This window comes from Phacochoerus africanus, chromosome 3, assembly GCF_016906955.1.
Source record: "Phacochoerus africanus isolate WHEZ1 chromosome 3, ROS_Pafr_v1, whole genome shotgun sequence".
In the NCBI taxonomy this organism is placed as follows: domain Eukaryota; kingdom Metazoa; phylum Chordata; class Mammalia; order Artiodactyla; family Suidae; genus Phacochoerus; species Phacochoerus africanus.
This window is the reverse complement of record NC_062546.1, coordinates 135537739-135561732: the sequence shown is the minus strand read 5'-3', so window position 1 is coordinate 135561732 and position 23994 is coordinate 135537739.

Sequence of the window (23994 nt, the reverse complement as noted above, 5' to 3'; positions counted from 1 at the left end):
TGAGAACTAAAGAACCGCATTACTAGAACCAAAGTGTTTCTTAAATATGATTTAGTTATTTAGATGGACTAAATTGTGCCTGTAATGTTTATTTACATGGAAGAACTCATAGGCAAATAAATAGAAGGACTCAAATTGAGTCTTTTGTCCACTTTTCACTGATCTCATATTTGAGACACTATACATTGTCATTTTTATCCCTGGAATCTAGATACACTTGGAGTAAAAGAACCCTTCTCCCGCAGCCTAGTCTCTTTCCAGCACTAGGAATGCTTATCTTCCGCAATATTTCACTTTCCCATTTACCCTAGGGTAAGTGCTCTCATAGGGAGCAAGTCTATGAATATTAAGAGATTATCTGAGTTCCTATTGTGACTCAGCTAGTTAAGGACCCAGTGTTGTCGCAATGAGGATGCGGATTCAATCCCTGGCCTCACTCAGTGGGGTAAAGATCCGGCATGGCCACAAGCTGTAGGGTAGGTCGAAGATGAAGTGCTGATCTGGTATTGCTGAAGCACAGGCTGCAGCTGCATCTCCAATTTGACCCCTGGCTCGAGAACTTCCATATGCTGCAGATGCGACCATAAAAAGAACAAAGAAAGAGAGAGAGACTGAGCATTAAGCAAAGACAATAGAATTATGTTGACACGCTTTAGGCTTAGTAACCTTGAGCAAATTATATAGTTGCTTTAAATCATAGTTTGACTATCTATAAAATTAAGATAATAATATTTATTCTTAGCATAGTTTGAGGAATTTATTATGCTAATTCATGGGGTGCATTTGTCCCAGCACATAGAAACCCTCCACATATATTAAACACTGCTTATAGATTTACTACACTCTATCTGGCCAATGTGTATGGGCAGGAGTGAAGACGGGTGGTTTCTTGATATATAGTTTTTTGTGTCTTAAAGATCAATAATTTATATATTTCTATTTTAAAATTTTAGTTTTTAAGTAAACATTTTATTGTTATAATGTACATGCAAAAAAGTAAATCATGTGTGTTACATTCAGATTTCCATAAGCTAAATATTCCTTCTAAATACCAACTCTCAAGAAATAGGGCATAAATAAATGCCCTTCTGTTTCTTCAGGCACTGCTCTTCTAATCACCTTTGATTAGTTTGCCTGTTTTAGAACTTACTACGAATGGAATTTCTGTGAATGGAATTTGTGTCTGCTTCATGTTGGGGTGGGGGCAGGGGGGAGCTGGGTTTTACGCACTCCCAGGACAGTGGAGATGATACTCAGCACCTGCTCACAGGTCTTGCAGGGGTGACCGGAAGTAGTGCACTTCTGGGACAGTAGGGTCAGGGACTGGTGCCCTCTCCCAGGTTCTGCAGGGGTGGCTGTGTCTCCCACACTCCCAGGACAGCAAGGATAGAGCCTGCCACCTTCTTGTGGGCCCAGAGGTGTGGCTGGGGCTGGCACATTCCTGTGACAGTGTGGTCAGGGCCTGAGGCTTGCTTGCAGGTTTCTCAGGGGTGGCTGGAATTCAAGCACTCCCAGAACAGTAAGTGTATGGCCTGGCACCCATTGGTGGGACCACAGGAGTGGCTGCTTCTCTGGCACTCCTGGCTCAGTGGGGGTAGGGGCTTGACTCCTGTTCTCAGGTCTCCCAGTGGCCTGCCACTTCTGGAGCCTGCAGTGGTGCTGGGGAGGTTTACACCCACCCCTGGACCTCTGTAGGCAGTATCCTCTTGCCTGAGAGTGCTCACAGGGGAAGAATGTCTTAGAGTGTTCCTGCCTCTCCTCATACCCCTGCCTCCAACAAATAGCACCTTGCCTTTCAGGACCAGAGTACACCCTCAGTTGTCATAATCTAGCCTCCTCAGGATTCTCTGTAGCCAACCCTCATCCTCTCCCTGGGTCTGACTTCTGAAGTCTGAGCTTCAGCGCCCAGCCCTCATCCACACTGAGAGACAATTGTCTCAGCCTGGGGAGCACAGGGCAATGGTGCTAACCTTCTTTGCAGTTACTCTCCTTTTTGCCTTCTGTAAAGCAGTTGCTGCATTCTTCTCCTAAGCTCTGGAGCTCCTTCTCCATTAAGCCTGAACTACCCACAAGTGAAAGGACTTCCCAAGGTGCAGGAGCATTTTCCCCTTCACATTTCCCTCCCTAGTGCACAAGCCCCTTCCCAAACCCTTCTCTCTCTCTCTCTCTTTTTTCCTACCCAGTTTTGTGGAGGTTTTCTTGCCCTTTCAGAAGTCTGGTGTCTTCTGCCAGACCTCAGTGGAAGTGAATCATTCCACTTGTAGATGTGTTTTTAATGTTTTTGTAGGAAGAGGTGAGCCACATGTCTTACTCCTCCACCATCTTCTTGATCCCTGCCCAGGGGGTGCTTTTTAAGGAGGGATAAGAACCTTTTTTTTTTCCTTTCTTATCAAGAGTTTCTGGTCACTGAAGAGACCCATTAAAGATTACATTACAAAAAGCAACAATTTACATTTTAAAAATGCGTTACAGAAAAAGTAAAATTCAGTGTATATGGTTGTTATAACCAATATACGTTGTTAATTTTAGTTTATCATATATAACCCCCGAAACTCAATTCTGTTTATTACTGTGAGATAAAGGGAGAAAGATAAGGCAGTAAAAACCAAGAAAGAAAAAAGGAAGGAAAGATAAGAAACCTAGTCAAGGGTAGGCAAGTAAGGAGATATAGAAGCAATGACAGTAAGATACTCTACACATGAAGGAAGAATCAAAAACCTGACCAGAGTGAGAGAGAAGAGACTATGTAAAGAGAGTGACCAAAAGGATTGAGAGATGAAAGAGATAGATATAAATAAGGACATAGAGGGTGATTCAGAAATAGAAGCACCAGTGAGAACATACCTTTTCAGTGGTAAGCTAGGGAGTAAAACCATGTCTGATCTAGAGATTATTAAAATTCCATTAGTCACTTAACCATTGTTTACAGATCTTCACCTACTTAAACCTGCTCAACATTGTCTGAGATAAACTACAGCCAAAATTATGAGTGGGGTAGGAATTATCCTTTAGATGGCAGTGAATAAGAACAATTCTTGAAGACTATTTAGAATCCTACTCATCTAGAGTTTTTAGTGATGATAATAAAGAATTCCTATAAATAATTTTTGTCATATGAATGGTTTGTAGATTTGATGCTATTTTCCATTTTTGGTGCCTATCATGTCTTTTTAAAACATTGTCTTGTCTCATATATTATTCAGTCACAACAAATAGAAGGGGCCTAATGTATAGGAACTAAACATTACTCTTCCTATTAAGCTAGTACTTTCTAAATTATAAAAAATTGATTTTATGAGTTCTGACTGGAAAAAAATTTAAATATGCAGATCAGAAAGTGTCAGAGTGCACCCCATGAAGTAATGGCAAACATTGTTTTGTGAAAATTTTCATTCTATGTGTGTGTGGCTATAGTGGATTTCAGTGCCCTTCTAATTATTGGTTGCTTTTGCAAGAGCTGCCATAACAAAGTACTATAGACAGGATGGTTTAAACAACAGAAATTTATCATTTTACAGTTCTGGAAGCTATAAGTCTGAGTTAAGTTGTTGGCGAGATTGATTCCTTTTGAGGGCTGTTAGGGAGAATCTATTCCACACCTCTCTCCTAACCTTCTGGTGGTTTTCTGGCAACTTTTGGCATTCCTTGTCTTGTAGAAACATCACCCTAATCTCTGCCTTCATGTTCACATGGCATTCTGTGTATGTACATTTCTCTGTGTCCTAATTTCCTCTTTTTATAATGACAGAGTCATATTGTGTTCAGGCCCATAGAATAACCTCATCTTACCTCATCTACAAAGACCCAATTTCCAAATAAGGCCATATTCATGAACATTGGGAATTAGAAATTTAACATCTTTTGGGGGGGGGTGCTCAGTTCAACCCATAAGATAGGTCATAGTCAAAAAAGTTTGAAAGTTTCTGCATAGGCATTCCTTGTCCACATTTAACCCCTAAAGCCAAGCTATTCAAAAAGAGCAAAATTGTATATTGATTTGAAGATGCAATATTGTATAAACTGTACTGATTTGTGGTGGTCCTCTCTGACCTTAATAACCATAAGAAAATAATTTGTATGATTCTAATTATACTTCTTTCTATTTGAGTATTGGACACATATCTTTCAAGGTGTTTAGAAAGTTAATAAGAGAGCTGAATAATAATTTTAAGGTCATATTTATGTCCACCTAAACTAACTTTTTATTGGGCCCTTTAAAGCATGGCCAATATTTGTGTAACATTTTAGCTATTTATTAAAATGTATTATCAAAATATGTTTTTATTAATCAAATATAATCCTCAAGATTGAGTTCTCTAGGGGATATATGTAGATGCCAAGTATTTACAAGTAGCTGCATATATTTATTCTCTAATTCTTAATCACACCACTGTATGCAGTCATCACTTTTCTGACAACCATCTGCTTAGATGTCACTCATTCCTTCCACCCCATCTAGTTGAAATTAAAATATTGACAGAAATAATTTTTGCATGGAAAGTGGAAAAGCTAATAGGGCTGGTGAAACTAGATTAGATTTTGCACGCATTGCCCCTGACAATATTCTGACAATTTTTTTTAGCTTGCTTTTTCAAGTCATGCAGTACTCTAGGAAAATAAAATATAAAGCAAAGATTTGAGCAAAGTATAAGCTTAGTTTCTTCTGATGTTCTTAAAATATTCCTGAAATGTTAAAAAGAAAGAGAAAAGACTGCCAAGCTCTAACAGTCGTATCTTATATTGACTATGTAGTTAGAAGAATAGCACTCGTAGACATAAAATGTTATCTCCCCTTTTACAAATATATAATGGCAATAACAACAATAAACATAAGAAAGTGAATGAAGAAAACATTTCAAAAAGCTTTGAAAAATGCCAATTAAAATTCATTTTGAAATTTTTAATATTCTTAGCATATTATTTATTAAAATATTTAATAAACAATCCACCTCTGAAATTCTTTTTGACCTTAGCAATTACTATTCAGCCACATGAAAAATTCCAAGCTTAGGTTTTAGAATTTCCCTAGCTGTTGCGTTATTAAACTAAACACTTGATTTCCTATCCTTGAAGACCTCACAATCTAATAAATAAGTGTATCACTAAATGGTTTGAGTTTATCCTCCTCAAGACATAAAGTAATGTTCCCCAGGGGCGTAGAAGGCTCATATGTACTCAAAATTCATTTGATCTAAAAAATTGCATTCATGGAGTCAACAGATAAAGTATGAAGTCAGTGAACAGGATTATGGTAAAATGGATTCATTGCTAGGGAGAAGGACAGCATTAAAACCAAAGAATGAATGGCTACTTAAAGGAATCAGGTTTAGTTAGAGAAGCCATATGAAAAACAGAAACAAGAAAAATGATAAAGTTGTTTCCTCTGTGCTCTTTTCTAAGGCATGAGAGAGTATTTTTCATACTTGAGTCACAGTGCCTAGTATAGAGAAAATCTTTCAGTGATTCTTGGATGTCTCAAAGACCCTCTCAACACCATTCCAGCCTCCTTTTTCTAACCCCATCTCTGGCCATATTTCTTCCTACACCTTAGGATGTGTACTTTTATATCTCTTTGTGTTGGTTTTGTTTTCTCCCTGAAAGATCTCACTCTGCTTTCCTTCTATTCCTGAAAATATGTTTGCAGTTGTTTACGAGTATAGGCAAGTGGTTTATGGCTAAGTTTCCCATGCTAGACTATGCAGTCTTCAAAGACAACAACAGTAAATGTGTCTTAATACTATTTTTATTTCTAGAGCTAAGAACATATAAGTCGTCAATAAAAATTTACTAACTTCATGAGTATTTTGCCCCAGAGTAGTTGCAACAACATACCCTAGAAAAATTCGCAGAGGTCGTGACAGCTATCAGCAGACTTATTTTCCACTTCAGTTCAGCCCACACTATTCAACTTGTGAAAGGCTTTGGGGAAATAGTAGCAACACCAGGCACCATCACCATCATGACCACTACCACCACCACCACCAACTGAAAATTTCCTCCCTTTCCTCTTATTCTCTTATTCCTAGCTCTGCCTCTACTGACAAAATAGCTTTCTTTCATAGCTATTATAGCTGTCTTCTGCCACTGAGCATTTTAGGTCATCTTACTCTTTGTAGTTTGTTGTTTTATTGCTGTTGTTGCTCTTGACCAGACTAGTTGTAGCTTGGCTTTTAGGGTGGATTCGTACAAAGGAAGAGTCACTAGTTTTATTTATTTATTTTTATTCTTTTATTCTTATTTATTGGCTGCACCAGCAGCATGTGAAAGTTCCCAGGCCTGGGATGGAACCTGCACCATAGCAGCGGCCTAGATCAGTGCTAAAGTGACAATGCAGGATCCTTAACCTGCTGCACACAAGAGAACTCCCGAGAAGCAAATGCATCCTGCAGTTTCATCGTTGGAAATGTGTTTTATTTTATCATACATTTACTTATTAATTCTTTTATGATTTAAAGTACAGATTTTTATCCTAGGTTTTCTACTGGGGTTCAAAGGGGAGACAGAAGAACTTTTGGCCCATTGGGACTGATGGGAAGTATTCTATAGTTAAGAGATAAGCATAATGGAATGAGATAAGGTCATAATAGTGGTAGGAGGAGCAGTGAAGAAAATGGGGATACAGAAAAATATTTCACAGAGGAAGTGGTATTTGAATAGGGCCCTTAAAGTAAAGGAGGGTTTGCTTGAACATAAGCATTTGGAGCAGAGGGGAATAGTATCTTTAGAAGCAGAGTTGTGAAAAGGTTTAGCTTATTAGGAAAGGAATTTACTATCATTAGATCAGATACAAAGCTGTTTATCCAGAGAATAGGCATTAGATAGTGCTACATTAGTATTGGTCCAACCTTTCCAGGCCGGGAAAGAGTCTTGATTCACACTTAAGTCAGCTCACAAACATCACCCTTTCAGCCACAGATTTTTGAGAAGACAGATGTAAAACACAGTCACTACCTGCATAAGCTGAGAAGACAACAGTGCACATTTTGCAGGGCAAGCCTCCTCCTCCCTCACTGATTAAAACTCATGACAATGCAGAATGGCTTATAGGCTACATGAAAATGTGGACTTCAGGATCTGACATATATGATCAGGCCATTACTTTACCAGTGGATTTTACTGTCATGAAGAACTATGCCTATATTAAAGATGTAGTAGGAACTAGAAGGCTGTGAATTATAGCTTTGTCCTATTGAAGACTGAAAAAACGCTGAAGTCAGGGAAATTAAGTGACTTGTCCAAGATCATACAATGTATCAGTGAAAGAGCTGGTACTAGAACAAGAGTTTCTGGCTCCCAGACCAGTATCACATCCATTCTATCATGTGCTGTTCCCATCAAATGGAGGTATTTGCTAATATATGAAGGGATTAAGAAGTTCAACACAAGACAGAAATGGTAAGGTCCCTCAGGAGCTTTGAAGTTAATAGACTTCTACTCACTTTTTTTCTGAAAAACCCTGCCTTAAATTTGTCCTTAATTCTGGATTCCCAATAATGCAAATTTGACTGAGTTTTCAGAAAGAAAAAAGTCATTCTTTTTTGGTTAATTAGTTACCATCTAGATACCATTAGTTTTGACCTGGTTGAGACTGACATTATCTGTGTATTCAAGGTTTAGGGCAATGTTAGCCTGAGTCCCAGTGAATAAAGAAAATTACACTTATAAAGCGCAATTAAAGAGACTTAAGCAGAGACACTATTTTCAAAGTAGGTAGTATTAAGGGAAACCAAGGAATGGTCAGTCGTGCTGGGACCAGCTATAGTAGGAGAGATGTTAACCACCTAAAGCCTAAAGAGGGAAGGAGGAAAAACTGTTCAGAATCTAAAGGGTATATTTGTAGATATAGGAGATGGCCCTCAGAAATAAACTGTGATTTTGTCAGTTTAGGAATATACTCATTGCCAATCTGAGGCACAGCAGGGAGAAAAACAGTGCTTATAAACACCCTAACTCCAATTTTTCCTGCCCTCTGCTCTCTTTTATGCCTCAGTTTGATCAAACCCAAAAGAAAATCAGAAAAAGACCATATAAGTCAGCCTCCAAGGGCACACAGGAGAATGGATAAAAGTGGGAGTGGATTGGGAGGAGGAAATATAGACTCTTCTAGGACAGAGCAAATAAAAAATTGTCCATGCCCTAGCGGAGGATCTCTTCAGTCCTCCCATTCCACAACCCTTTCTGGATGTGCAACTCTACAAACTGCTCTGATTTCAAAAAGTTTACCTAATACTACTGGGAGAATTATGTAAATATGAATAGTTTGGCTGAGCAGTGACTAAGGAGAGAGGGAAACATGACCTCCATCTGCAAGCAGTGGTGGGAATGGAAATGATTTCCTGTGGGAACTCAGCTGGTATTACTGTTAAATCATTTGTATACTGTTAAATGAGTTACGGGCTGGTGGGGCAAAGAGGTCTTGGAACTGTGTTTGCTGGCATTCTCCCTACCTCCATCATTGTCTCCAAGCATTTGAAAGGTTGGAAAAAACAGCAAGAGAAGGCGTTGATTCAAGGTGATAGAACCAGAAGTAGTAAGCTAAAATCAAGAGAAAAATATTGTAAGTTAAAATAATAAAATAAAAGTGCCCATAGCAGAAGTTAATCTTTTATTAGGGTATTCTAAGAGAATAAAATATTGGAAAGCTCTTATTTTGCATATTTAATCTCAGAGTGAACAATGCTCTAAAAACTCACTATTTAAGATAATCTTTTTGGAGGAAAAAACTATATATTTTGTTTTTTGTTTGCATATCCAACAAGTATACTTGGTAACATTAGCAAGCTTTAGCAAGCTTCACATTTAGGATATGGCTAATTGATATTTAGTTTTATGATCTGAAATATTATTTCTAATATTAAACATTAAAAAATCTCTAAAGATAAAATTTCTTTTTATTCCCCCTGGTAAAATGCTATACATGTAGTTTAAAAAAAACTTAATAAAACTTTATGAAAAGGGGTTTGGGTATGAAGCTTGCTTTCAAAGAATATATTTAAAATATAGTATAAGCCTTCCTTAGAATTTTCAGTTAAATTAAGCCTGTATCAGGAACCTGCTAAAACTGATATTTTTCCAGCTTAAGATTTTTTTAACCTAATCTGACAAATTCTAATGGACAAAAAGTGTTTATTTTTATTTCTCCTACACACCCAACACCCAACATAGTCCCTTAAGCATATAGTATAAAATTTGATTAGACAAGATATGTAATCACAACAATAATTAACGTGACTGATCATACTGTGTCAGATGTTGTTCTAACAGCATGAGATGTTTCAATCCATTTAAACCTCTTAAAAACTTTACAATTCCATCTTTGTAGATGAGGCTTGAGAAGCTGTAAAACTTGCTCAAGATCGTGCAAACAGTTGCTGAGAGAGCCAGGATTTAAACTTAGAAATCAGATCCTAGACTTTGAGTTTTTAACCATGATACCATACAATCTTAAAGGCCGAGATAAGATGGGGCCAGAACATAAGGAGCCTTGAATGGTAGGACAGTAGGTTGTCAACTCATAACAATTGTAGGTTTTTACAATGAAAATATCATGATCAGTTTTATCTTTTAAGAAGATAAGTTTGATGTCTTTTTTTGAGTTTTAATTAAATCATACAGAAACTATGTCTTAACTGTTTAGCTCAATGCATTGTTTACTTAACATTTATCCAGTGTCTAAAATAGGCTATGAGAATAAAGAAAATAGATAGAGCTTATTACATAGACTAGTGGTTTTTAAGCCATTAAAAAAAAACTTTGCTGTGGACACAATATGAAAAATATATTAAGTTTAAATAAATGCTTAAATATTTTATTCCTGTGATTCTGGGAGGAAAAAGTAAAAGTCCTGCTATGAAAACTGAAAACAACCAACCCTTTTCTCAATGGTTGTTACCTGTCGTCTTCGACATGTCATGTCTGGCTGACATGGACCTTACTAACCAGGGCAGACTAATTGCTGTAACAGACAACTGCGAAATTTAAGTGGCTTAACATGTCAAAGGTTTTTTTTTTTCTCCTTTCTCATCTTATAGTTCAGTGCAGGTTGGAGAGGGTAGGAGAGACCACTGCTCCACAGTTATTTAGAAAGCTAGGCTGATAGTGGTTCCACCATCTCCAATGCATGAAATTCAACATTAAACTAGCCAATCAGGAAAAGAGAAAGGACAGCAAAAGCACAGCCATTGTTAACTTAGCCCTGAAGAGATAAGTTGCTTCAGCTCATATTCGACTAGTGAGACCCAGTCTCACGGCTCTGCCCTGCTACAGAGAGCTGGGGACTGTAATTAAGCTGTATGTGAGGAAGAGAAAATGTGTGGAGTACATATCTCTGCCACACATCAATATTTGAGTACATATTCCAAATTGAAATGTCTTTTGAGTAAAACACTAAACATACAAAAGTGAGTCACACATGGTCCTTACTTCCAATGAGCTTTCTGTCTAGAAGTGGAATTTAGTGAAATAACTAAAGATGAAGTAATATCTAAACCTTCCAATGGCTTACAGTGTACAAGGAAGGGTTGTAAATACTTTATAAGAGTAATTCCTATCATCATTGAGATAGTATTAGCCCATTTCATAAATGAAGAAATTAGAGCAAAGAATAAGCTGTCCAATGAGGCATAGCTTTTAAGATGTGGAGTCTTGACAGGACTTGAACTCAGGCTGTCTAACTGCAATAGTCATACTTCTTAGAACAGGAAGCCTTACAAGCAAAATACAGTCATGATACATATGTGCCTTTTTTGTAATTACTTAATGAATTTTATTACATTTACAGGTGTACAACAATCATCACAACCAAATTTTACAGTATTTCCATCCCAAACCCTCAGTGCATCCCCCCACTTCCCAATCTGTCTCATTTGGAAACCATGAGTTTTTCAAAGTCTGTGAGTCAGTATCTGTTCTGCAAAGAAGTTCATTGTGGCCTTTTTTTCAGATTCCATATGTAAGTTATAGCATTTGATGTTGGTGTCTCATTGTCTGACTGACTTCACTTAGCATGGTAACTTCTAGGTCCACCCATGTTGCTGCAAATGCTGTTATTTCTTTCCTTTTAATGTCTGAGTAATATTCCTATGTATATATGACCACATCTTCTTTATCCACTACTCTGTTGATGGACATTTAAGTTGTTTCCATGTCTTGGCTACTGTATATAGTGTTGCAGTGAACATTGGAGTACATGTGTTTTTTCGAGTGATGGTTTTCTCTGGATAGATGCCTAGGAGTGGGATTGCTGGATCAAATGGTAATTCTATCGTTAGTTTTCTGAGGAATCTCCATACTATTTTCCAAGTGATTGTACCAATTTACATTCCCACCAACAGTGTAATAGGGTTCCTTTTTCTCCACTCCCTGTCAGGCAGTTATTGTTTATAGACTTTTTGATGATGGCCATTCTAGCTTTTCGCCATGAGAGTGATGTTAGCTCTGGATTTGTCATATATAGCCTTTATTATGTTGTAGTTTCCCTCTGTGCCTGCTTTCTGAAGGGTTTTTATCAGAAATGGGTGTTAGATTTTGTCAAAGGCTTTTTCCACGTCTATTGAGAGGATCATATGGTTTTTATTCTTCAGTTTGTTAATGTGGTGTACCACACTGACTGATTTGCAGATATTGAAGAATCCCTGTCATCCCTGGGATAAATCCCACTTGATCATGATGTACAATCCTTTTAATGTATTGTTGGATGCGGTTTGCTAGTATTTTGTTGAGGATTTTTGCATCGATGTTCATCAGTGAAATTGGCCTATAGTTTTCTTTTTTTGTGGTATCTTTGTCTGATTTTAGTATCAGGGTGATGGTGGCCTCATAGAATGAGTTTGGGAATGTCCCTTCCTCTGCAATTTTCTGGAATAGTTTCAGAAGGATAGGTATTAGCTCTTCTCTAAATGTTTGATAGAATTCGCCTGTGAAGCCATCTGGTCCTGGACTTTTGTTTGTTGGAAGTTTTTTAATCACAGTTTCAATTTCGGAACCTGTGACTGGTCCGTTCAGCTTTTCTATTTCATCTTGGTTTAGCCTTGGAAGATTGTACTTTTCTAAGAATTTGTCCATTTCTTCTAGGTTGTCCATTTTATTGGCATAGAGTTGCATATAGTAGTCTCTTATGATCCTTTGTAATTTCTGTGATGTCCATTGCTACTTCTCCTTTTTCATTTCTAATTTTATTGATTTGAGTCCTCTCTCTTTTTTTCTTGATAAGTCTGGCTAAGGGTTTATCAATTTTGTTGGTCTTTTCAAAGAACCAGCTTTTCATTTCATTGATCTTTTCTATGGTTTTCTTTGTTTCTATTGCATTGATTTCTGCTCTGATCTTTATGATTTCTTTCCTTCTACTAACTTTAGGTCTTGTCTGTTCTTCTCTCTCGAGCTGCTTTAGAAGTAAAGTCAGGTTGTTTATTTGAGCTTTTTCTTGTTTCCTGAGGTGGGCTTTTATTGCTATAAACTTTCCTCTTAGAACAGCTTTTGCTGCGTCCCATAGGTTTTGGAGTGTCATATCTTCATTGTCATTTGCTGTTAGGTATTTTTAATTTCCTCTTTGAATTCTTCAGTGATCCATTGGTTGTTTAGTAGGATGTTGTTGAATCTCCACGTGTTTGTGTTTTTTGCAGTTTTTTTCTTGTTGATTTCCAATCAAATAGCACTGTGGTCGGAAAAGATGATTGATATGATTTCAATTTTCTTAAAGTTACTGAGGTTGGATTTGTAGCCCAGGATATGATCAATCTTAGAGAATGTTCCATGTACACTTGATAAGAATGTGTATTTTGTTGCTTTTGGATGAAATGTCCTATAAATATCTATTAAGTCCATCTGGTCTAATGCTTCATTCAGGGCCTGTGTTTCCTTATTGATTTTCTGTCTGTATGATCTGTCCATGGCTGTAAGTGAGGTGTTAAAGTCCCCCACCATTATTGTGTTATTGTTGATTTCTCCTTTGAAGGTTGTTAGCAGTTACTTTATATATTGTGGTGATCCTGTGTTAGGTGCATAGATATTTTAAAATTGTTTTATCTTGTTCTTGGATTGATCCTTTGATCATTAGGTAGTGACCTTCTTTGTCCCTTAACATATTCTTCATTTTAAAGTCTATTTTGTCTGATATGACTATTGCTACTCCAGCTTTCTTTTGATTCCCATTTGAATGGACTATTTTCTTCCATCCTCTCACTTTCAATTTGTATGTGTCCCTAGAAGTGAAGTGGGTCTCTTGAAGACAGCATATATATGGATCTTGTTTTTGTCTCCATTCAGCCAGTCTGTGTCTTCTGGTTGGGGCATTTAGTCCATTAACATTTAAGGTAATTATTGATATGTATATTCTTATTGCCATTTCATTAATTGTTCTGTATTTGTTTTTGTTGCTCCTTTTTCTTCCCTTCTTTTCTTGTTCTCTTCTTTTGTGGTTTGATGACAATCTTTAGTGTTGTATTTGAGTTGATTTTTCTTATTTGTTTGTGTATCAATTGTAGAATTTGGTTTGCAGTTATTCTGAAGTTTTGATATAGGAGTATGTATACACACACACATACATGAGATTGTTTTAAGTTGTTGGTCTCTTAATTGCAAGTGCATTTCCAGTGTCCTGCATTTGTAGCCTTCTTTTCTCAGGATTTCTGATTTTGGTAACATCATTGTGCATGGATGATTTTGTATCTTTACTGTATATATGCCTTTACTGGTGAGCCTTGTCATTTGTGGTATTTTTGTTTCTGGTTGTGGCCTTTTCTTTTCTGCCTAGAGAAGTTCCTTTAGTATTTGTCATAAAGCCGGTTTAGTGTGGCTGAATTTTCTTAGCTTTTGCTTATCTGTAAAGCTTTTGATTTCTCCTTCACATCTGAACGAGAGCCTTGCTGGGTAGAATAATCTTGGTTGAAGGTTTTTTCCTTTTATCACATTAAGTGTATCATGCCACTCCCATCTGGCCTGCAGAGTTTCTGCTGAAAAATCTGCCAACAGCCTTATTGGGGTTCCCTTGTATGTTATTTGTTTTTGTGCTTCCTGGATTTGAGTGAGTGATTCCTTCCCCATGTTAGGGAAGTTTTCATTTATTATATCCTCAAATATTTTTTTCTGTCCCTTTCTCTCTCACTTCTCCTTCTGTCACCCCTATAATACAGATGTTGGTGTGTTTAATATTGTCCCAGAGTTCTCTGAGACTCTCTTCATTTTTTTTAAATCTTTTTTCTCTTTTCTGTTCTGCATCAGTGATTTCCACTAATCTGTGTCCTACCTCACTTATTTGTTCTTTTGCCTCCTGTATTCTGCTGTTGGCTGCTTCTAATGAAACTTTTATTTCAGTTATTGTATTTTTCATCTCTTCTTGCTTAAGTTTTATATCTTGTATTTCTTGGCTCAATGTTTCCTGTAAATTATCCATCTTTGTTTCAGTTTATTTCCAATGCCTTTTTATCATCTTCAGCATCAACAGTCTAGAGTCTTTTTCCTGGAGGCTGATAATCTCCTGATCACTTAGCCGTTTTTCTGGGTTTTTTTCTTTCTCCCTTATCTGAGTTATAGTTCTTTGCCTTTTCATTTTTATAGGTTTTTGGTGTGGTGACCTTTTTGCAGACAGTAGGTTTGTAGCCTCTCTTACTTCTGGTGTTTGCCATCCTTGTGGCTGAAGTAGGTACAGAGCCTTGCTGTAGACTTCCTGATGGGAGGGACTGGTGCCTGCCCACTGGTAGAGGGGGATAATTCCTATTCCTCTGGTGGGTTGAGCTTTGTCTTTGATTGAGATTAAAGGCAGCTCTGTGCTTGGGGGGTCTTTAGGCAGCCTGTTTACTGATGGGTGGGGCTGTGATCCCACCTAGATTGTTGTTTGGCCTAGAGCTTCTCAGTGCTAATGGGTGGGGCCAGATTTTTCCCATAATGGTCACCTCCAGAGAAACACACACTGATGTATATTCCCAAGAGCTTTGCCTCCAATGCCCTTCCCCTACAACAAGCCACAGTCTCTGCCTGTTTTCCCGGGAGATCCACTAAAAACTGCAGTCAGATCTGACCCAGATTCCTATGGAGACTTTGCTTTGCCCTGGGACACGTGCATGTGAATGTCTGTGTGGGCCTTTCAAGAATAGGGTCTCCCTTTCTCCAGTCCCATGGAGCTCTTGCACGCAAGCCCCAGTGGCCTTCAATGCTAGATGCTCCAGGGGCTGTTTCTCCCAGTGCCAGAACCCCAAGCATGGGCATTTGACATGGGGCTCAGAACTCTCACTCCTGTGTATGAGTCTCTGTGATACAGTTACTTTGCAGTCTGGGGGGTCTTCCCACCCAGGAGGTATGGAGTCGTTTATATCACATAATTGTCCCTCCTACCGATTGATTCTGGAGTAGGCTATCTTTTTGAAAATTTCCAGTCCTGGAGTTCCCGTCGTGGTGCAGTGGTTAGCAAATCTGACTAGGAACCATGGGGTTGCAGGTTCAGTCCCTGCCCTTGCTCAGTGGGTTGACGATCTGGCGTTGCTGTGAGCTGCAGACATGGCTCGGATCCTACATTGCTGTGGCTCTGGTGTAGGCCGGTGGCTACAGCTCCGATTAGACCTCTAGCCTGGGAACCTCCATATGCCGCGGGAGCAGCCCAAGAATTAGTAGAAAGACAAAAAAAAAAAAAAGAAAAAATTTCCAGTCCATTTGGTTGAAAGTTGCTCAGCATTTGGTTGTAATTTTTTTTTTTTATGAGAGAAGTTGAGCTCCAGTTCTTCTATTCCACCATCTTAATTGAACCTGAATGACAAATGAATGGCCGGAAGGCCAGATGGTTGGATAAATGGTGATACATATATGCCTTTGTGAGAGAGGAGTAGTTGTGACAGTAATAGGTCTCCACCAAACTCCAGAATTTACGTGGGAGTGCAGGATGACTGTTCAATAAATGCTAGTTATTTTTATTATGATAGTAGGTTACCAATAAAAGATAACATTTTGTAAATGATTTTAAAGGAAATGGGCCACTTGACAAATGAGAAATTAATGTGAATGGGACTTCTTACAAAGTCATAATAAGGTTTTTTAAAAAGGTACACGGACTAGAAAAACAAATGAAAAGAGTCTGAGAGAGCTTCATGTGACTGGAATGGGGAAGACAGATTTCTGTGTAGGCACATTTGCTCTTTCTTACCTTCCTATAAGCTTCTTGCCATTGTCTTTCTCTAACTTCATATTCAATCATCCTTCCATTTGCTTTCCTTCACTAGAAACTGGCCTAGTAGCTGTACACTGTTCTGAGGAAGTTTAAAATAGGAATCGAGGAAACAGATTCCTCTGGCTCAGACACTAACCCCCTCCCTCCCCTTTTTAAAATCTGGGGCAAAGTACTTAGACCCATGAGCCTCTGATTCATTATTTTTAAGAAAACATATAAAGCTCATTATTTCCATACCTCTTGCTAGTGTTATAATTCTTCAAAACGTTTGACATGATAGAATGTTAGTGTTTTGAAATTTTAGAAAATGTTTCTTTTGGCATCTCATTTTGGGCAGCCTCATGTGGTATACCAGATTAATTTTAAGATATAACTGTTTTCTATATGTAGGTGTTAATTCCAAATCTGAGTTTAAATATTTTGGTATAAACTGATTTTGTTATACTGCTAACCTTTCCCTTAATACATTTCATTGACATTCTGTTTTGTTTACAGGGCAGGATTTTCACAGTATAATTTGGCAGTGGGATCATGGAAATTTTTAGGATATGAAGACATCCATAGGACATATGAGTGGGAGTGTGTTTTCCTGAAGTTAATACAAACAATTTAAATATCAGATTGACAATAATGTTAAGAAATGGCACTCTTTATTGATGAAAGTTTCTGTGAGTATTTTAGTGGAAGATGAAAATTAGGATTATAATTATGTAGACCTTGGCTGTGAAAAGCAAACATTATATCATCTATTTTCTGTATTTACAAAACAGAACTGTTTTATCTATTAAGTGAAACTGCAACCTGCCATCATCAACCTACAACATGAAAGAAGTATATGAAAACTTCAGTCATTTTCATCTCAGCATGATGATACCCCCCATGTGGTTTTATAATTCTCAATTAAAATGAGTAGTTCCAATGAAAGAACAAGTCCCATGAGGGAAAATGCCAAGAAGGAATCCTAATGTTAAAAAAAAATCTTCCATAGTAAGCCTGATATGGTTGGTGATACTTCAGACATACCCATGCCCATAGTTGTTTTTTTTTTTATTCTTGCCTTTTTCTGGGGCCACTCCGATGGCATATGGAGGTTCCCAGGCTAGCAGTCTAATTGGAGATGTAGCTGATGGCCTACACAACAGCGATAGCAACACGGGATCCGAGCTGCGTCTGCGACCTACACCACAGCTCATGGCAATGCTGGATCCTTAACCCACTGAGCAAGATCAGGGATTGAACCCGTAGCCTCATGGTTCCTAGTTGGATTCGTTAACCACTGAGCCACGACAGGAACTCCCATGCTTGTAGTTTTTAATTAACATCTTAGCATAGTAGTACTATAAATAAATTCAGAAGCAGAAATTTAAAATGGATACTCTTGTACTAACAATTGCATTTTTTTCTATTAAAATTACCCTGTCTGATGAACACATCTTTTAGTTATTTTTATACACTTAGTATATGTGGCACTGGATTCATCGGAGCTGTGAATTTTTCTGCTTCCAGTTTCACACATTGTATTTGTATATCTGCTGTTTTTCTGCCATTTTTCTAGATTTTGCCATAAATGTCTAGTTTATTCCTCAGAATAATTCTATATTGTTCAAGCAAGTGAGGTGGCTTGACTAAAAAGCCACACAGGTGATGTGTTCAGGATTTGAGCTTAAATCCTTTAAAAGTCTTTATATAGTCAAACATTTTTAGTATTTTCAAACAACGAGTTCGCCCAAACCCCAAATTTTTGAGTGCATAGGCCCTGGATCAGATTTAAAGAAGGTATCAAGTGTATTGTTGGGTTACAAAGAATAGCTGGAGTAACCAGCTCTGCCCCTAAATACTAGGTAAGGTTGAAAGGCTAAAAGACAAAGCACCTTCCCTTGTCAGCCTTCCAGTAATTAAGTTTCCTGTGGAACAAAAACATGTCAAAGTCATCAGTTAAAATGCAAAAATGCTTCCTAGGAGGACAAACAAATTATAATCTTAACCATTAATACCTTAGTCTGAATTATTTTTCAGATTTTATCTCCAAATAGAGCCCCAAAGGCATGGAACATAGGTCAGGGGAAATGCAATAGTGAATTGAAAGATTCATAGTCTTGGGGGATGCTTAAAATTGAACATCTAAGAGGTTATCGAAGTGGGCTTCTCTCATGGTCACTGCTAGCATATATATAGCACCTTTTTGTGGATTTATAAAAGTTTCCCCTTTTTAAGGAAAAATTATAAAAAAGCACTCATTCTGGGTGGTTGAATTCCCGAAAGACAACTTTCCCTCCAGTAGCTTTGAGCCAGGGTACAAAGTTTGCTGAGAGGGTTCTGAGCTGTACTACAGCTCTACATATTCCTCCTTGCCTCAGTACCTGTGGAACAACTTATGCAACCTTACTTGGCAGCCACAGTTTTCCCCAGTGGATTTCATGAGATCACAGGCCCCTAGGAAAAGGAAGAAAAGTATACTTATTATAAAATTTAGAATCAAATTTTTTCATGACTAAACCTTCTTGTCTTTGATCCTGGCAACAAGGAGCTCTAGCAGCTTTACAAAGCTCTAGACTAACTGAGGCTCCACCCTGAAGGGTAGAAGCTGGAACTAATGTGAAAAATATATTTGGTTGAGGAAGAATCATAATTATTTAAAGATATTGTCAGGATGACCTTCCTCTGATATTGGGCCTAGAAAAGGATCTAGGTGTTTTTAGTTATTCACTAAAGGAGTATCAGTTATGGTGGAGTATCAGTTTAACAAGTTTCTAGGGACTGTTATAGCAGACAATGAAGATTTCAAAACTCTTTTAGAAAGAAGATACTATTTTAATTTCTATAAGGAGCTCCAAGTTTTTCCTTAGGCTGGGCTTGCATATATCTTGAACCTGTTATTTAGTTAACAGTATTACATATTGACATATCCTTTTACTATGTGTATACTGCTAGCAGCAGTAATCACTATAAAAATAATATATCTTGTTATATAAATTTTTGAAAATGTTGAGAATGTAATAGGAATTAATTACAATCCCATTAAGAGACACAAGTTTTATTTTGGGCTTGTATTGCATTCGTTTGTGCCTGGCAATTTTTTTCTTTCCCATATGGTTAAAATCAAGAATATGCTATGCAGAATCTAAAAAATACAACAAACTAGGGGATTAAGATGGCGGAACAGAAGGATCGGATCTCAACTTCTCTCCTAAAAACAACAAAATTCACAACTAAAGACTGAGCACTCTTCACCAAAATGGACCGGAAACCTTAAAAAAAGATACCCTACTCCAGAAGAAAAAGAGGAGGCCACATCAAGAGGTAGGAGAGGCGATTTCACGATATAAACAACCCCATACCTCCTGGGTGGGAAGCTCCACAGACTGAAAACTAACTGGTTCACAGAGACTCACCTACAGGAGTGAGAGTTTTGAGCCCCACATCAAACTCTCATGTGTGGGGATCTGACACAGGGAGAAAGAGCCCCAGAGCGTCTGGCATTGAAGGCCACTGGGGCTTGTGTGCAAGAGCTCCATGGGACTGGGGGAAACAGAGACCCCATTCTTAAAAGGCGCACACAGACTTTCACATGCACTGAGTCCCAGGGCAAAGCAAAGTCTCCAAGGGAATCTGGGTCAAACCTGACCGCAGTTCTTGGAGGACATCCTGGGAAAACAGGGGTGAACATGGCTTCTTGTGAGGGAAGGACATTGAAAGCAAAGCTCTCAGGAATATTCAGCCGCAGTGCCTTTCCCTGGAGGTGGCCATTTTGGGAAAATCTGGCCCCACCCATCAGTCAGCTGCTGAGAAACCCCAGGGCAAACAACAACCCAGGTGGGATCACAGCTCCACCCCTCAGTAAACAGGCTATCTCAAGACCCCTCAGGCACACAGCTGCCTCTAATCCCATCCAGAGACTAAGCCCCACCCACCAGAGGGATTAGAATTGGCCCCTCCTACCAGGGGGCTGGCATCAGCCCCTCCCATCAGGAAGCCTACACAAAATCCCCATACTGACTTCAGCCACAGTGGGGCAGACATCAGAAGTAAGAGAGGCTACAACTCTATTATCTGTAAAAAGGTCACCACACCAAAAACCTATAAAAATGAAAAGACAGAGGACTATAACTCAGATGAGGGAGAAAGGAAAAACCCCAGAAAAACAGCTAAGCAAGGAGGAGATTCTTAGCCTCCAGGAAAAAGACTTTAGACTGTTGATGCAGAAGATGATGCAAGACATTGGAAATAAACTGGAGGCGAAGATGGATAACTTACAGCAAACACTGACCAAAGAGATACAAGATATCAAACTTAAACAAGAAGAGATGCAAAATACAATAACTAAAATAAAAAATTCACTAGAAGCAGCTAACAGCAGAATACAGGAGGAAGAAGAACAAATAAGAGACGTAGAGGACAGATTAATGGAAATTATGGATGCAGAACAGAAAAGAGAAAAAAGATTGAAAACAAATGAAGAGAGTCTCAAAGAACACTGGGACAATGTGAAATGTACCAATATCCGTATTATAGGGGTGCCAGAAGGAGAAGAGAGAAAGGAGACAGAAAAAATATTTGAGGAGATAATAGCCGAAAACTTCCCTAACATGGGGAAGGAATCACTCACTCAAATCCAGGAAGCACAAAAACTACCATATAAAATAAACCCAAGGAGGAACACCCTGAGACACAAACTAATCAAACTGACCAAAATTAAAGAAAAAAAGAGAAAATCTTGAAAGCAGCTAGGGAAAAGAAAGAAATAACACACAAGGGAACACCAATAAGGCTGTTGGCAGATTTTTCAGCAGAAACTCTGCAGGCCAGAAGGGAGTGGCATGATATACTTAATGTGATGAAAGGAAAAAACCTCCAACCAAGATTACTCTACCCAGCAAGGCTCTCATTTAGATGTGAAGGAGAAATCAAAACCTTCACAGATAAGCAAAAGCTGAGAGAATTCAGCAACTCTAAACAGCCTTACAACAAAGACTAAAGGAACTTCTATAGGCAGAAAAGAACAAGAGAAGAAAGAAAGAAAAAAGAGCAGCAAAAACAATCCAAAGTAATTAATAAAATGGCAATAAGAACATACATATCAATAATTACCTTAAATGTGAATGGACTAAACGCCCCAGCCAAAAGACATAGACTGGCTGAATGGATACAAAAACGAGACCCATATATATGCTGTCTTCAAGAGACTGAGTTCACTTCTAGGGACACATACAAATTGAAAGTGAGAGGATGGAAGAAAATATTTCATGCAAACAGTTATCAAAAGAAAGCTGGAGTAGCAATACTCATATCAGACAAAATAGACCTTAAAATGAAGAATATTTTAAGGGACAAAGAAGGACATTACCTAATGATCAAAGGATCAATCCAAGAAGATGATATATCAATTTTAAATATCTACGCACCCAACTCAGGTTCACCAACATATATAAGGCAACTGCTAACAACCTTAAAAGGACAAATCGACAACACAATCATAGTCAAGGACGTTAACACCCCACTTACAGCAAAGGACAGATCATACAGACAGAAAATCAATAAGGAAACACAGGCCCTGAATGAAGCATTAGACCAGATGGACTTAATAGATATTTATAGGACATTTCATCCAAAAGCAACAAAATACACATTCTTATCAAGTGTACATGGAACATTCTCTAAGATTGATCATATCCTGGGCTACAAATCCAACCTCAGTAACTTTAAGAAAATTGAAATCATATCAATCATCTTTTCCGACCACAGTGCTATTTGATTGGAAATCAACAAGAAAAAAACTGCAAAAAACACAAACACGTGGAGATTCAACAACATCCTACTAAACAACCAATGGATCACTGAAGAATTCAAAGAGGAAATTAAAAATACCTAACAGCAAATGACAATGAAGATATGACACTCCAAAACCTATGGGACGCAGCAAAAGCTGTTCTAAGAGGAAAGTTTATAGCAATAAAAGCCCACCTCAGGAAACAAGAAAAAGCTCAAATAAACAACCTGACTTTACTTCTAAAGCAGCTCGAGAGAGAAGAACAGACAAGACCTAAAGTTAGTAGAAGGAAAGAAATCATAAAGATCAGAGCAGAAATCAATGCAATAGAAACAAAGAAAACCATAGAAAAGATCAATGAAATGAAAAGCTGGTTCTTTGAAAAGACCAACAAAATTGATAAACCCTTAGCCAGACTTATCAAGAAAAAAAGAGAGAGGACTCAAATCAATAAAATTAGAAATGAAAAAGGAGAAGTAGCAATGGACATCACAGAAATTACAAAGGATCATAAGAGACTACTATATGCAACTCTATGCCAATAAAATGGACAACCTAGAAGAAATGGACAAATTCTTAGAAAAGTACAATCTTCCAAGGCTAAACCAAGATGAAATAGAAAAGCTGAACGGACCAGTCACAGGTTCCGAAATTGAAACTGTGATTAAAAAACTTCCAACAAACAAAAGTCCAGGACCAGATGGCTTCACAGGCGAATTCTATCAAACATTTAGAGAAGAGCTAATACCTATCCTTCTGAAACTATTCCAGAAAATTGCAGAGGAAGGGACATTCCCAAACTCATTCTATGAGGCCACCATCACCCTGATACTAAAATCAGACAAAGATACCACAAAAAAAGAAAACTATAGGCCAATTTCACTGATGAACATCGATGCAAAAATCCTCAACAAAATACTAGCAAACCGCATCCAACAATACATTAAAAGGATTGTACATCATGATCAAGTGGGATTTATCCCAGGGATGACAGGGATTCTTCAATATCTGCAAATCAGTCAGTGTGGTACACCACATTAATAAACTGAAGAATAAAAACCATATGATCCTCTCAATAGACGTGGAAAAAGCCTTTGACAAAATCTAACACCCATTTCTGATAAAACCCTTCAGAAAGTGGGCATAATGGGAACCTACCTCAACATGATAAAGGCCATATATGACAAACCCACAACAAACATTCTCAATGGTGAAAAGCTGAAAGAATTCCCGCTGAGATCAGGAACAAGACAAGGATGTCCGCTCTCACCACTACTCTTCAACATAGTTCTGGAAGTCCTAGCCATGGCAATCAGACAAGTAAAAGAAATGAATCCAAATTGGAAAGGAAGAAGTAAAACTATCACTATTTGTAGATGACATGATACTATACCTAGAGTATCCTAAAGACTCTACCAGAATACTGTTAAAACTCATCCACGAATTTGGCAAAGTCGCAGGATACAAAATCAATACACAGAGATTGACGGCATTTCTATACACTAACAATGAAAGAGCAGAAAAGGAAATTAGGGAAGCAATCCCATTTACCATCGCATCCAAAAGAATAAAATACCTAGGAGTAAACCTACCTAAAGAGACAAAAGACCTATACTCTGACAACTATAAGATGCTGATGAAAGAAATCAAAGATGACACAAATAGATGAAAAGATATACCATGCTTGTGGATTGGAAGAGTTAATATTATCAAAATGACTATACTACCTAAGGCAATCTACAGATTCAATGCAATCCCTATCAAATTACCAAGGACATTTTTCACAGAACTCAAACAAAATATTTTAAAGTTTGTTTGGAAGCACAAAAGACCCAGAATAGCCAAAGATATCCTGAAAAAGAAAAATGGAGCTGGAGGAATCAGGCTCCCGGACTTCAGACTATACTCCAAAGCAACAATCATCAAAACCATATGGTACTGGCACAAAGACAGACATATAGATCAGTGGAACAGGATAGAAAGCCCAGAATTAAACCCACACGCCTACAGCCAACTAATCTATGACAAAGGAGGCAAGGATATACAATGGAGAAAGGACAGCTTGTTCAATAAG